Consider the following 13149-nt stretch of genomic DNA (forward strand, 5'->3'; position numbering starts at 1 on the left):
GGTAAACTTCAAGCGCTTAAATGGCAGGAAGCACGAAACCATCTCCACATCTTCGAGACAGGCGAGAACATCGTTACTTTTCTCGTTAGATTACAAAATCTCTGCGAAGATTTTGGTGTTAGCCGAGACCTTTGGGGGAGAGGCTCGTCACATTGCTGCCGCGTGATGAGCCCAATCGCATGCATATTGGAGCGCTTATCCGTTGAGGAAGCAGGAGACTTTCATAGGGCTAGACATGCTTTGTTCCGGACGATGCTGCTTCAAATCATGCTGACTGTGAAGGTCGAGGCAATAAGTTCAGCGCTGAAGCCCGTCGTGAGGCACTGGGGACTCAGGCCCATCTTAAAGCGCTTGAGGACGAGGAGCGCCGAAGAGCGCAACAGTATGAGGCGCGTCGTAAAGCGCAGTGTTATGAGTGAAGTGCGCGAGTGTGGTGCTTCCGATCGTTGGAGCAGCAAAAACGCCGAGGACGACATACAACGTGCTACTTGCGCGAGCGCGCCGAACATCGGAACATGGAAAAAAAACGCAAAATAAAAAAAAAATTGCCAAGAGCCACTGCGCCGAAAAGGAAAAAGAAGAGCTGTGCGGGCTGTTCGAAGAACGTGGCTAGGGTGTGGATCGCGAGCTTGTCGGGTGCTTGTACCCGGGCTCTGAAGGCGTCCACCTAGCCGGCGCAGGCCTGCACGCGGACCTGGCGACCATTCTACCGGCGTAGCTTTTGCTGAGGCCCCGGCTTGGCGTGGTTGTGGTTCTCGGGCGGGAGACAGCACCGTCGATGACGGCATCCATCGGGAGCGGAAGTGAGTCGTCGGGCTGAGGGCCCGAGCTTGGAGACTTCCACCACCGCGTCCTCCTACCTGACTGCTTGAGTGTCCAACCCGTTGGTGAGCCGTACCACTCTGGTTCCACATGAGGACTTTCCTGACGACATTAGCGTGTGGACTTGCACGACGTTTAAGCTTATAATAAGTTTCCCTTGTTTAAGGAGAACGCTATGTACTGGTGGTCAGGCTGACGCTTGTTAGTTTACCTTTTGTTGGTTCTGAGGTTTCTCTTTCGTTTATTTTTTTTTGTGTGCAAATATATTTTAATTTGTCTGAAAATCAAACGCTCACCTCCGTCCCTTATTCAAGAATAGTATTGCACAGCTGATTCAATTGGCTTTATTAAACGAACCTGTCACACGCAGAAACCAAAGGTGCTTCGCAAAGCGCGTGAGGAATAAACGGGTATAAAAACGCGAGAGACCGTTCCAGCGAACCGTTGCAGGTCCGTGAAAGCCACCACAGGCGGAAAAAGCGTAAAGGCCACAATTGACTGCGGTCAAGCCGCATCCCATCCGAGCTGCGTTGGGCAGCTCGAACTCTGGATGCATTGTCTGGCGCGTGAGGAATAAACGGGTAAAAAAACGCGAGAGACTGAAGCGCATCGTGAGGCGCTAGAGACTGAGGCGCTTCGGAGGACGCGTGATGAGGATGAAGCGCGTCGTAAAGCGCACAAGACAGGCGCATCGTAAAGCGCTAGAGACTAAGGGCCGTCGTAAAGCGCTTCAGGATGAGGCGCGTCGCAAGGCGCTAGAGGCTGAGGCCCATCGCAAGCGCAGGACGCCGAAGTACGACAAAAAGAGAAGTAGGATGTAGCAGTAGGAGCAGTAAGGTGCAAGAGGGTGAGGCGCTTCCCGGGGTGCAAGCTTATCAGGCGCTTCGAAAGGCGCAAGAGGGTGAGGCACACCGCAAAACGCAGGACACCGAAGGGCGTCCCAGACAGCAGGAGGCCAATTGCGAAGGCCAGAATAAAGGTTCTATCTGCGACAGTGCTACATCCCAACGAATTCAAGAGATATCTCAAAGCGAGCTAGCTAACTTCGAAAGCGTCGGAACTGTCGCTATGTCAGAGGCACATACATTTAGCAACGACCCCGAAGATAAGTTACTTCAGCCGCTTGGAGTTTTGCCAGTGCATGTCGAAGGCTGCGTACTTGCGAGTACGTGTGGCGAGGCTCCGAGCATTCCGAGCCGTCCCGAAAAGAAAATGCGACAGTGTAAACGCAACACGAACACGAAAGAGACGAGTGGCGTCGAGCGCTCTAAAGTGTCTAAGCACGATGACATCACCTCTCGAGACGCTAAGTGAAAGTTCAGGCAGCAGATCCCTAAAAGACGCGCTAGCAGAAGTCCGAAGTTCTGAGTCCTGCAGTGATCTAGATTAGGCGTGAAGCGCGTCGCGAAGAAAATAATTTAAATTAAATTCAGACACCAAAGCCGCTGCCTAGCCTCACCTTCGTCATTGCAGACTAGAGGCAGAAACGCAGCGAAATGTCGAGTACACCGGAAGAATGACAATGGCTGTCCCCCACCGTGGCGAAAGGGTAACTGCTTGACCGGGAGGGGTACCATGGGCAAGCGATTCCTTTTGCCAGAGTCGGGAGGCCACGGGTCAAAAGTCACCGCTACTAAGTACGTCGGACAAGTAAGTTACTTGTCCCTTTGTCGTGCGCGGACCCATCGAAAACAAATGCGCGGCTCATCAGAGCTCGTCTGAAAAGGGTGCGTTCGAAAACACCTTGGGATAACCGCAGCATAAAAATAGATTGACATTGTGAAAGAATTTTGTGTGGTAATGTTTACTGACCAAGTGAGGAGTGCAAACATTTGTAATATGTTACTTTCCTGCTCTTTGCAAAGCCACAAACTTTGACATACTTTGTTTATAAGTAGAAACATAACTGTTAGCGATCGTGCGGAGAGCTGTGCATTCTTTTAGCAGATATGTAGGCTGAATGATAAATGCCTCTGTTTAATATACCTTCCTATTTGTTTTGTACAGCTTGTTTTTGTAGAACGCGCTGTTATGGGTTTTACTTTACACTTTGTTTTGTGTTAGACGCGTGAGTGTGAGTTTGTCTGATTTCTTACCTTGTGAGAGCCGTTTGGGTTTTGTTGTTGATACTCGTTCACAAGTGCATGTAGTAAAAGTGTTTAGCGAAATGCTCATTTCGGTATTCCGAACGCTTGCAAGTGGCGCCAAAGCGCCCGATTTAGAAGCGCTTGGTGTTGCATTTGTAGTTTCGGGGGTGAAATTGTCATCTTCAGCAACTTCGATCGGCCCTAATCTGCCTATGTATCATTTGAGAATCGCTCGCGAAGCAATTGTAATTGGTTTTAGCAGTTTAAAGTACTGAGAATTAGCTAAAGGTTCGTCCACACTTTCGTATTCTTCCTGAGATACGTTGCTCGTGATGTTATCATTTTATTAGCGTAGCATAATCTCAAGGGAGTGTTTTGTGGTCTGGCGGTTTGATCAGCATTTGCAGGGCACTTGCCTTGGCCAGAGTACTTCGACTTTGTGTCGATTTTCGGTCGTTCCAGCGAACCGTTGCAGGTCCGTGAAAGCCACCACAGGCGGAAAAAGCGTAAAGGCCACAATTGACTGCGGTCAAGCCGCATCCCATCCGAGCTGCGTTGGGCAGCTCGAACTCTGGATGCATTGTCCGGCGACGGGGGTGGTGTTGGCCCACGGTCATTGCCCTCGAGCAACCCTTCTTCCCACGCGAGGATCGACCAGTCGCCATAGTTTAGACTAACTATTGTCTCCCCCACCAACGCCATTTCGCTACTGTTTAGCTACATAGGGGGACGTCCTAAATGTGGGCGGACAATGTGGACCACGCCCTAAGCGCTCCGGAAGGGGCGCGAAACAATAGACAATCTTATTTAAGGCCGTCCTGGCCCCTTGTTACATTGTCATGCTAGCAGCCGACATTGTCATGCTAGCAGGTTGTGTACGGAGAAACATTTTTACTGCTATAAAAGTTGTCATTGTTTTGCTACAAACGTTTGCCTCTTTGCTCTGCTTCCGAACGAAAGTCCGACTACGGCGACGTCGGCGCGTCAGCTATGCGGCTCTCTTCTACCCGCTACCTCAAACTTTGCAACAATATGCTGTCAATGATAATGACGACGTCGATTATGATAGTGTCGCAACGCGGAAAGAAAAGGACACAGGACCACGGTGCGGCAAGAAAAAACAAAGTCTGTATTGGTTGGTTGGTTGGTTGGTCCTCAGTTACTTGGCGCAACCCACCACGGGGGATCGGCCATGAAACAGGCGGTACCTTATTTTAGAAATTAAATTGTTTTACAATACGAATAAGTTTAGGAATGAATGTTGGTTTTAGGCACTTGGCCCCACGGTGTCTGTATTGACAGCTCCAAAGAGCAGGCGCTCCGACGTCGTCTTCCTCAGAGGAACAGTGGTTGCTGCTCGCGCTCCTCACTTCGTTGTCCTATGTCACCCTGCCGGCTTTTAGTCGTGACAGTACTAAGGCCCGTATTCAAGAACAGTACTTAACTCTAGCGAAAAGTTGTCTTACGAAAGTACGCACAGTTTCAGATAAGTTTGGGGAAAGTTTCAAAACCCGCAATTAAGGCAGACTTATGGAAGTACCCATATTTTGGTAAGGTGCCTGGGAACGAGGCTATAGAAGTTTTCATAATTGTTTCAAAAAATTAAGCACAAACAAATCAGTGTAATTTTCACGCAACACTACACGTAATTATCCCAGTCTTTATTAAGATACACCTCGCAAGAAGTGAAGTAGATAATCCTGACTTTTGTCAGTTGTCAGCGTTAGGCTGGCCACAACGAGCAGCCGCTGCTCAGCTGCTGCCGTTGTAAAGTGGCCGTCACAACTTATTGTTGTTTTGTCGTCTACAAGTTTGTTTGTCACTGTGGTGAGATATCGCGTGTATTATGAGAGGTTCTTTGGTCAGCTTACGTGCATTTCGCTCCTTGCACTCTTTCTGCTGTTCAGCGTTTGCTGTACTTAGCTAATGTCCTTTGTTTTCTGAGTGCCCATGTGCGTTCCCATTTTTTTATAAAGGAAGGGTCACCTAATAGAAGGTGCCAATAATAATAAGAGATCTTTGACAGGTGTGCCTCTTACACTTTCTTCGTTACATACTGCGTAGTTTCTTTGGGCGTCCGCCGCAGTTCAGCTGCCAATAGATTGGTTTGGGCACCCGCAGCAGCTTTACGGACGCGCGCTGCGAGCCATTTCTATCTGAAGCTCAAGCAAGCGAAAGAACCTCACCTGGGACAAAAATATTTCACGCATGTCATCGGCAAGCAGTAGCGGAACGTCGTGAACGCGTTCATTGTCCTTTGGGCCCACCGGGGCATTTCCAACAGGTGTAGCACCCCTCGCTTGGAAAAACGGTACCGCAACAGGAATTCCGCGTCGTTGTACTATGGAATTTTACCGATATCTGAGAACTGGACGCAACGGCGGCTCCTAACAATATGCATCCTCCTGTGGCATTTCTTGCACAAGGCTGGCAAAATCGGCGAAGATTGCCAGACTGCCGTAGTTGTTGGCCATTTCCTTTGACGAGAAAACAGCGAAAGTCGCCCTTAAAGGGGCCCTGCAACACTTTTCGAGCATGCTCAAAAAGCGCTGCCGATCGGTAGTCGAGGCTCCCGAGAACACGCGAGCCAAATATTATAGCGATGCGCACGGCCTGGAATTTACAATAAATTCTCAAAATCAGCTGAAAATCGCTCCCTCTTCTCTCGACAAATGATGTATTAGTCCGCAAAATATGACGCGATTGTCGGCAGTTCCACCATTGGCTGATGTTATAATCACGATAACACCCTCATTATTACTTTCGTTGTTAATTTTGAGTTCAATAAAGAGATAATATGTATGTTTATATTCTGTTATCGCGTTAAAAACACCGAACAAACATTCATATTAGCACTTCCGGTCTCACCGACAGCTCGTCTGCTCGTAGTTGCGTGGTTCCGTTTTCTTCGCCATGCGCAGTGCCGAAAACGCGAATATTTCTGTGCTTTTGACCATCGCCGGTTGCCGTTGAGAGTGGCAGCCGTTCGAGTGTTGCCTCGTCAGCTGGGAACTGCATCGTCGGCACGTTCTCACGACCGACCGAGGCAGGGGCGCAGCATGTCTCCGATAACAATGCAGGCGTCCGGTAATGGCGGCGCTTCGGGGTCGTCTGCCAGTGCCGTCTTACGAGGCGGTGTATCGGAGTATGGGCCAAAACCGATCTCAGCTGTCATTCGTTCCAAACGAGCGCGCAGGTTTGCTTCCATGGTTGGCAGAGCGATGAAAACACTACAGCGTTCGAGGTGCGCACCCAACATTACCAAACCGACGCGCAGTTTTCAAGCACGCGCGATACACAGTGCGATCGGCTCCGCTCGACCAGAACGACGCAAGCCGACCGGAAGTGGCGTCACAGACCACGTGGTTGCGCCCAGACGTCAGAGAGAAAAAAATAAAAAAAATTCCGCCGGCGCTCTTGGGCGGAGCCTCGCTCCTCTGCGCTCCCTCCCTCTACTCGTTGCCTAGGTTTCCGCGCTCTCGCGGCGTTGAGTTGAGGGAGAAAGCTGCGGAACGTGATCCCTATAATTTGGTAACACCACTTAGACTTGACGGATTCGAAAAACTTTTGCGGCATATGACTCGTGAAGAGTCATACGTCAATAATGAGACTATTCCAATATAACTAAGAAAGGTGTTGCAGGGCCCCTTTAAGGTATAGCTAGTAGCTGTACTTAACTTTCCGGTATTTAAGTGCCGGAAAGGTTTTGAGTACGTGTACATCTACATTACAGATCGACGACAAGCTGAAGACGAAAAGCCTGGCGTCTACGAACTGGTGAGTGGCTTGCTTCAGAATATGTTTTAAATATCTTAGTTAGTTATTACGGCGATGAGAGCGTGCTTTCTGCCTTTTTTGTAACCTATGTTCATACATACGACGGTGTAATGAAAGCGTCACGTTTTGTTCAAGCTGCTGATGAACACAGAAATAAACATGTCATGCTGCTTAACATGATTTGGATTTTGTTGTTCAAGTGATTATTTATTGAAGTCGCTTCACTTGTATTCTCCGTATGTGAATGAGACCCCAAATTTGAAAACAGTAATTTAAATAAGCACATCGAAAAGTGATGCAAGGAATTCTTCCCGAACAAATTCGGATAGCCAACGATGCCCGGGTGCGCTTGTTTATTGTCGTTTCAAAGGTATATTATCATTTACAAGTGCTGCCTTCGAAGAATTTGTTCCTCTTCAGGTGATGGAACATGTTATAGTACTTTGGCAAAACAGGTCATACTCGGAAAAGAAGTTATTGCGACCACATTCAATTGCTGCACACAATGAAAAACAATTGATTTTTCTGCAAATTGCAATCTGTATATTCAGCGGAGTTGAAGCTCAAATATTTCTATTAGCAACAGCTCTGTAAGCTGCAATATATTGTTTTATTAGTAATAATAACGCAGTAACGCATTTCGCAGATACTAGCAAACGCTATAACAGAAGAAAAGTGCGGCCTACACTGCATAATTATGCTAGTACTTCACTGTTTTTTGCGCTTCGTTTAGCTGGAGCGCGTCTCTCATAAACAAATCGTGGTTTTGGGACGTTAAATCCCAACAATTAAATTGATGGTTTAGTTGGAGCCTATTTTAACGACAGGCTACGTTCTGATCCTGTCAACACGTTCTTTTGCCATCATGTATATGGTGTTAACACTATTATTGCTTTTAAATACCTTTTGTTGTTCAACCTACAAGCCTCGCTTATACGCCACTGGAATGACGTAATCTTTCCTGCTTTCCGGGGGTATGCCTTTCCTATTCTCCCTCCTTTTGCCCGCACTACGATTTCTTCTTTTTTTTTCTTCATTTCCTTTCTTTCCTGGATTTCATTGCGTTTGTTTCTTTTCCTCTGCGTTCCTTTCTGGCCCACTGTTTTTGTGTTTGTTTCGGTATACCTCTGTTTCTGTTTCTGAGCAAAACGAACGCCTAATGGCACACTTTGCAACCTCCGAGCTCACCATGTCAGTGCTTTGTTGTCCGAAAACGCTAACAAAAATTTCAGAATGTAGGGAAGGGTGGGAAAGGCTTGTGTATGATACAGCCTACATTAAGCTATTGAATTAATTAAACTTGCAGTCCACTAATTAGTGTAAACTAGTATCAACAACAATTACATCTGACGGATCAAATCTGAAACCCGCTTTTCTATCTACATGGATTCGGCAGCGCGCGCAACACAAAGTTTACCGAAGGTCACCACAGTACACGAGCTCCAAAAGTATATATATAAAAAAATGGAATTGGTCAAGCTAAGCATTATATATGATAAAGTGGAGAATAAGCTTTGTCGGAATACAAATAACTTCAAAAGAAGGAGAAATTTTGGTCTGGCGACGTCACACCTTCCTCACCACACATTCTCTCCTGCTGTTCCCTCCAATTGCTCCAAGTTAGCGCTGGGTTACATAGCATTCGTTTCAGGTACATCACGTGACAGGGCTCACGTAGGGTCGATCGCTCTGGCACTCGCCAGGTGTTACCCACTTTTTTCTTACTTCTCTTCTCCCTCAGATAATGCGCGCGTCAGCTTGCGTCACCAGTTGCTCTTTTTGGTGCACCATGGTGCAGTGAACTGCTAGAAGAGGGGTGTTGGGCTCACTGAAGTCGAACGCATGGCGCCACCATAGACTCTTTGGGCACGAGCGTTGGTCCCAGACGCTACATTGATATTGACGATCGTGACATGCGGTGCGCAACTGTGTAAGCACCATTTCTCCATTCGCATCGCGTCTCCCCTCTTGCACAGCAGCGCACCAGGTGTCGCGAACTCCAAGATCAACGCAGCCGTCGGCGCCCTTGAATAACATCAGTGGCTTCATGTTCCCCGTTGCTGCTACCGCTTAGTGAGCTAAATACCCCTCTTCTCGTAAAGTGTAGCCGTGAAAAGGACGTCCGTGTGCCCGCCTACGTGGGTTTCTACTGCCGCGAGAGCACTGGTTCAGCGGCTTATGTCACCAGCTGCTATTCTGGGTGTGCCGTGGTCATGGGTCGGCAAAAATGTGGAGCTGACTCAGACGAACTCATGAAATATATTTTGCCCTTCGAGCTCACTCGGACTCAGGCTCACCAAAATTTTCCTCAACTGAAATCACTCGGACTCAGACGCACTAAATTTTTTCTCAACCGGTCTCACTCGGACTGAAACTCACCAATATATTACTCACTCGGGCTCACTCAGACTCAAACTCACCAAGATATTACTCGCTCGGATTCACTCAGACTCACGGCTCAATCTGAGTCTGAGTGAGTCGACTCATGAGTCTGTTAGCATATAATTAGCTTTTTCGACCATGGTGTCAATGCTCTTTAGCATCAATGTCTCGCATAATCGGTGGTCTACTTGGCGCAATTTGTTCTCGTACCTTCATATACGGTAATACGAGTTGCCAGTGATTACTGTCAAGTAAGGACATTTTTATTGAAAGAGATGACTCACACGAGATAATTTTATGAAGAACTTCCCGTGAAAGAGTTCCATATCGAAGTCAAGGCACCCCCCCCCCCTTCCCTTTTGCAACTCATGCCTCTGATCAATAAATATCGAGCCTGCGTATGGACGCTAGTGCGTTGAAGCTTGACATGAGAATAAACGTGAGCCGACTTAAGCCTAATTGTAATGCTAAAGTTGAGTAGATAGGACCATAGGTCGGCAGAAAATGTGGAGCTCACTCAGACTCACACATGAAATATATTTTGCCCTTCGGGTTCACTCGAACTCAGACTCACCAATTTTTTTTTCAGCCGTAGTTTTCTCGATCGAACTCACTCATGCTCAACCTCAAGAAAACGCAACTCCCCCGGACTCAGGCTCATGGCTCGATCTGAGTCCGAGTTAGTCTGAGTGAGTCGGCTCATAGTAAGTTTGCTGACCTATGGCCGTGGTACACTTAACTAGAAGGATAGTGAGCTCACTGGCATCGAACACATGACGCCACCGATGCCTCCTTGGCTACTGAGGACTACACCAGGGCACACGAACGCCCATGGGCGAGTGCCACGACCAGACACATGAAACAGAGATCAGGGTCACCTCCTAGTTTTTAAATGCGAAGCATTTCTTAGCGAACTTCTGCGACTTTGAATCTATCTATCTATCTATCTATCTATCTATCTATCTATCTATCTATCTATCTATCTATCTATCTATCTATCTATCTATCTATCTATCTATCTATCTATCTATCTATCTATCTATCTATCTATCTATCTATCTATCTATCTATCTATCTATCTATCTATCTATCTATCTATCTATCTATCTATCTATCTTGCCGCCTACGACTTTGTGCTCTCCTGGTCGCTTGGTTAATCGAATGTACACCAAAATTGGTATGGCATAACATGACTGTATGACGAACATAAATGACAAGTCATAGCATGAAAATCATGAAACGCCTGTCATGTACAGCATGATTTACATGCCACGCTCATGGTGCACTGGCAGCCGTTTCGCTAGCTTGATATACACCAAAATTGGTATCTTGCGACGTGACTGTGTAACGAACATAAATAACACGAGTTAACATGAAAATCATGACACGCATGTCATGTACGGGATGACTTACGTGCCATGTTCATGGGGCGCTGGCGGTCGTTTCGCTTGCTTGATCTACCCCGAAATTGGTATTGCGTGACGTGACTGTGTGACGAACATAAACAACACGAGTTAACATGAAAATCATGACACGCCTGTCATCTACAGCATGTCTTGGGTGCCACGCTCATGGTGCGCTGGCGGCCGTTTCGCTAGCTTGACATACACCGAAATTTGCATCTTGCGACGTAACTGTGTGACGAACATAAATAACACGAGTTAACATGAAAGTCATGACACACATGCCATGTACAGCATGATTTACGTGCCACGTTCATGGGGCGCTGGCGGCCGTTTCGTTAGCTTGATCTACCCTGACATTGGTATTGCGCGTCGTGACTGTGTGAAGAGCATAAATAACACGAGTTAACATGAAAATCATGACACGCATGTCATGTACAGCATGACTTGGGTGCCACGCTCATGGTGCGCTGGCGGCCGTTTCCCTAGCTTGATACACACCGAAATATGCATCTTGCGAAATAACTGTGTGACGAACATAAATACCACGAGTTAACATGAAAATCATGACACGCATGTCATGTACAGCATGACTTGTGTGCCACGCTCATGGTGCGCTGGCGGCCGTTTCGCTAACTTGATCTATCCCGAAATTGGTATCTTAAGACGTGACTGTGTAACGAACATAAATAACACGAGTTAATGTGAAAATCATGACACGCATGTCATGTACAGCATGACATACGTGCCACGCTCATGGGGCGCTGGCGGCCGTTTCGCTAGCTTGATCTACCCTGAAATTGGTATTGCGCGTCGTGACTGTGTAACGAACATAAATAGTACGAGTTAACATGAAAGCCATGATTCGCATTTTCCTCAATGACATACAAGACGATGTATGCAGCTCTTTGCTGGCTGCTTCGCATTACATTGATTCCCACAATGCGTGGGATCTGCCGGCTTTTTTTCTTTGCCTTTTACCTCCTTTGTCCTTTTTGTATGATGTTTTGTGTGTATCTCATTTCATTTTTCTCCTTCTAATTTTATTTTTTTCATGACCATTGTCGTTTTTCTTTCTTTCCGTATTTCTCTTTCGTTTCTTTGTTCTGTTTCTTTTTTCTCGTGTGTGTTTTTTTTGTTTTTTTTCCCTGCACTCTATTTTTTAACCGTAAATTTTAAGATAGGCGGGAAAAATTAAGGCAGCTAGCCTCGCACCAGTGGTGCCAAGCCAGACGGAACAACGAAGCTAGGCGGCCTTCCTTCTGTCTCATGATTTTTTCTGTTTATTTCCATCTTTCTTTCCGCTATTTTGCCATATCTTTATTGTATCAATGTCTTTCTATTTCTTACGCTCTCTCTCTATGTCCATTTCTTTCTATCTGGCTTTTGCTCTTTCTAACTTCTTTTTTCTTTCTTCTCTTTCTTTCTCTTTTTCTCTATTTCTCGCTTCCTCTTTATATATCTAGCTCTCTCTCTCTTTCTTCTTGCTCTCTGTTTGATCTATCTCTTTTTTGGTCTCTATTTTTCTATCTCTTTAGCTCTCTCTGCATTTTCCTTTGTCTGCATTTTTTCCCTTTCTTCCCTTTCCTTTTCTCTATTTACTGCTTTCCCTTTCTTTCTACCTTTGTGTTTCTCTCTCTCCTTCTCCCTCTCAGTACTCGTTCTCTCACACATCTGATTTTTTGCATCTCACGCCGGACAAATCGGCGCAGCGGAAGAACGCGCGCCGGGTGCACATCTACGGTGAGCGAAGGAGAAGATGAAGAAGAGGACGAAGAGATCGCGCGCCGGCCGAGTTATTGCCTTGCACGCGCTTGGCAGGCAAAGGCCATTCGGGATGATGATAGTTTTTGCGAACGCGCAACGGCGTGGCGAAAAGCATAGCAGCTCTGCTGTAAAAGTCCTGTGTCTCGCTATCTATGGGAACCTCTATTTCTGCGTTTTAATATCCCAAAAGAGGCAGAAAAGAGAGAAAGCTGTTTCAAAATTTAAGTACTACTGCCAAGATCACTTAGGCATATCAATTTCGTGTCGTTTGAAAGAGCATTGACGATGTGCAAGGTGATTATTTGCAGTTATTTTTAATATTTACTCTTACCAATCATTTCTGTACCAGGCATGTGTCTGGGTGCCTACAGAAATTATATGTAGTATTATAGGGGATAATCCAATGCACCAGCCATTGCGGTGAGGAAAAGAAAGCAATACGCTGTAAATAGAGCGAAAAACATTAACGCTCACCGCAGAACATTTTCTAGTACACGTTGCACCAGTTTTCTCCCGCGGAAACACACGCCAAATAATACATCACTCGTGTTGTGCAAGCGAGACAGTGCTGGCGATGATAGCGAGGCCCTCATTACCATTATTTCAGGCCGAGTTTCATCACTGGGGCTTCGCTGATAATCGGCTTCGGCATTTGGATCTACATTTACGGTAAGTTTATCGTATGTTTTTGCTTGTACACTATACCTGTAGTAAGTATTACTACTGATAGTTCCTGTGCGCAGTTGAGATCACACAATCAGCTCTTACGAAAGCCGATAGAGAGTGAGGGCACGTGACAGTCGGCTCTTATCCCCGGTTTTTCTTCGTGACCTTAAAAGAAGATGAGAGCCCTTCCACTATATGAAAATGAATGATCAGCGCAGCTATTTGTTTTATGTAATTATGTTTAA

The sequence above is a fragment of the Rhipicephalus sanguineus genome, chromosome 3, assembly GCF_013339695.2.
Source record: "Rhipicephalus sanguineus isolate Rsan-2018 chromosome 3, BIME_Rsan_1.4, whole genome shotgun sequence".
Lineage (NCBI taxonomy): Eukaryota > Metazoa > Arthropoda > Arachnida > Ixodida > Ixodidae > Rhipicephalus > Rhipicephalus sanguineus.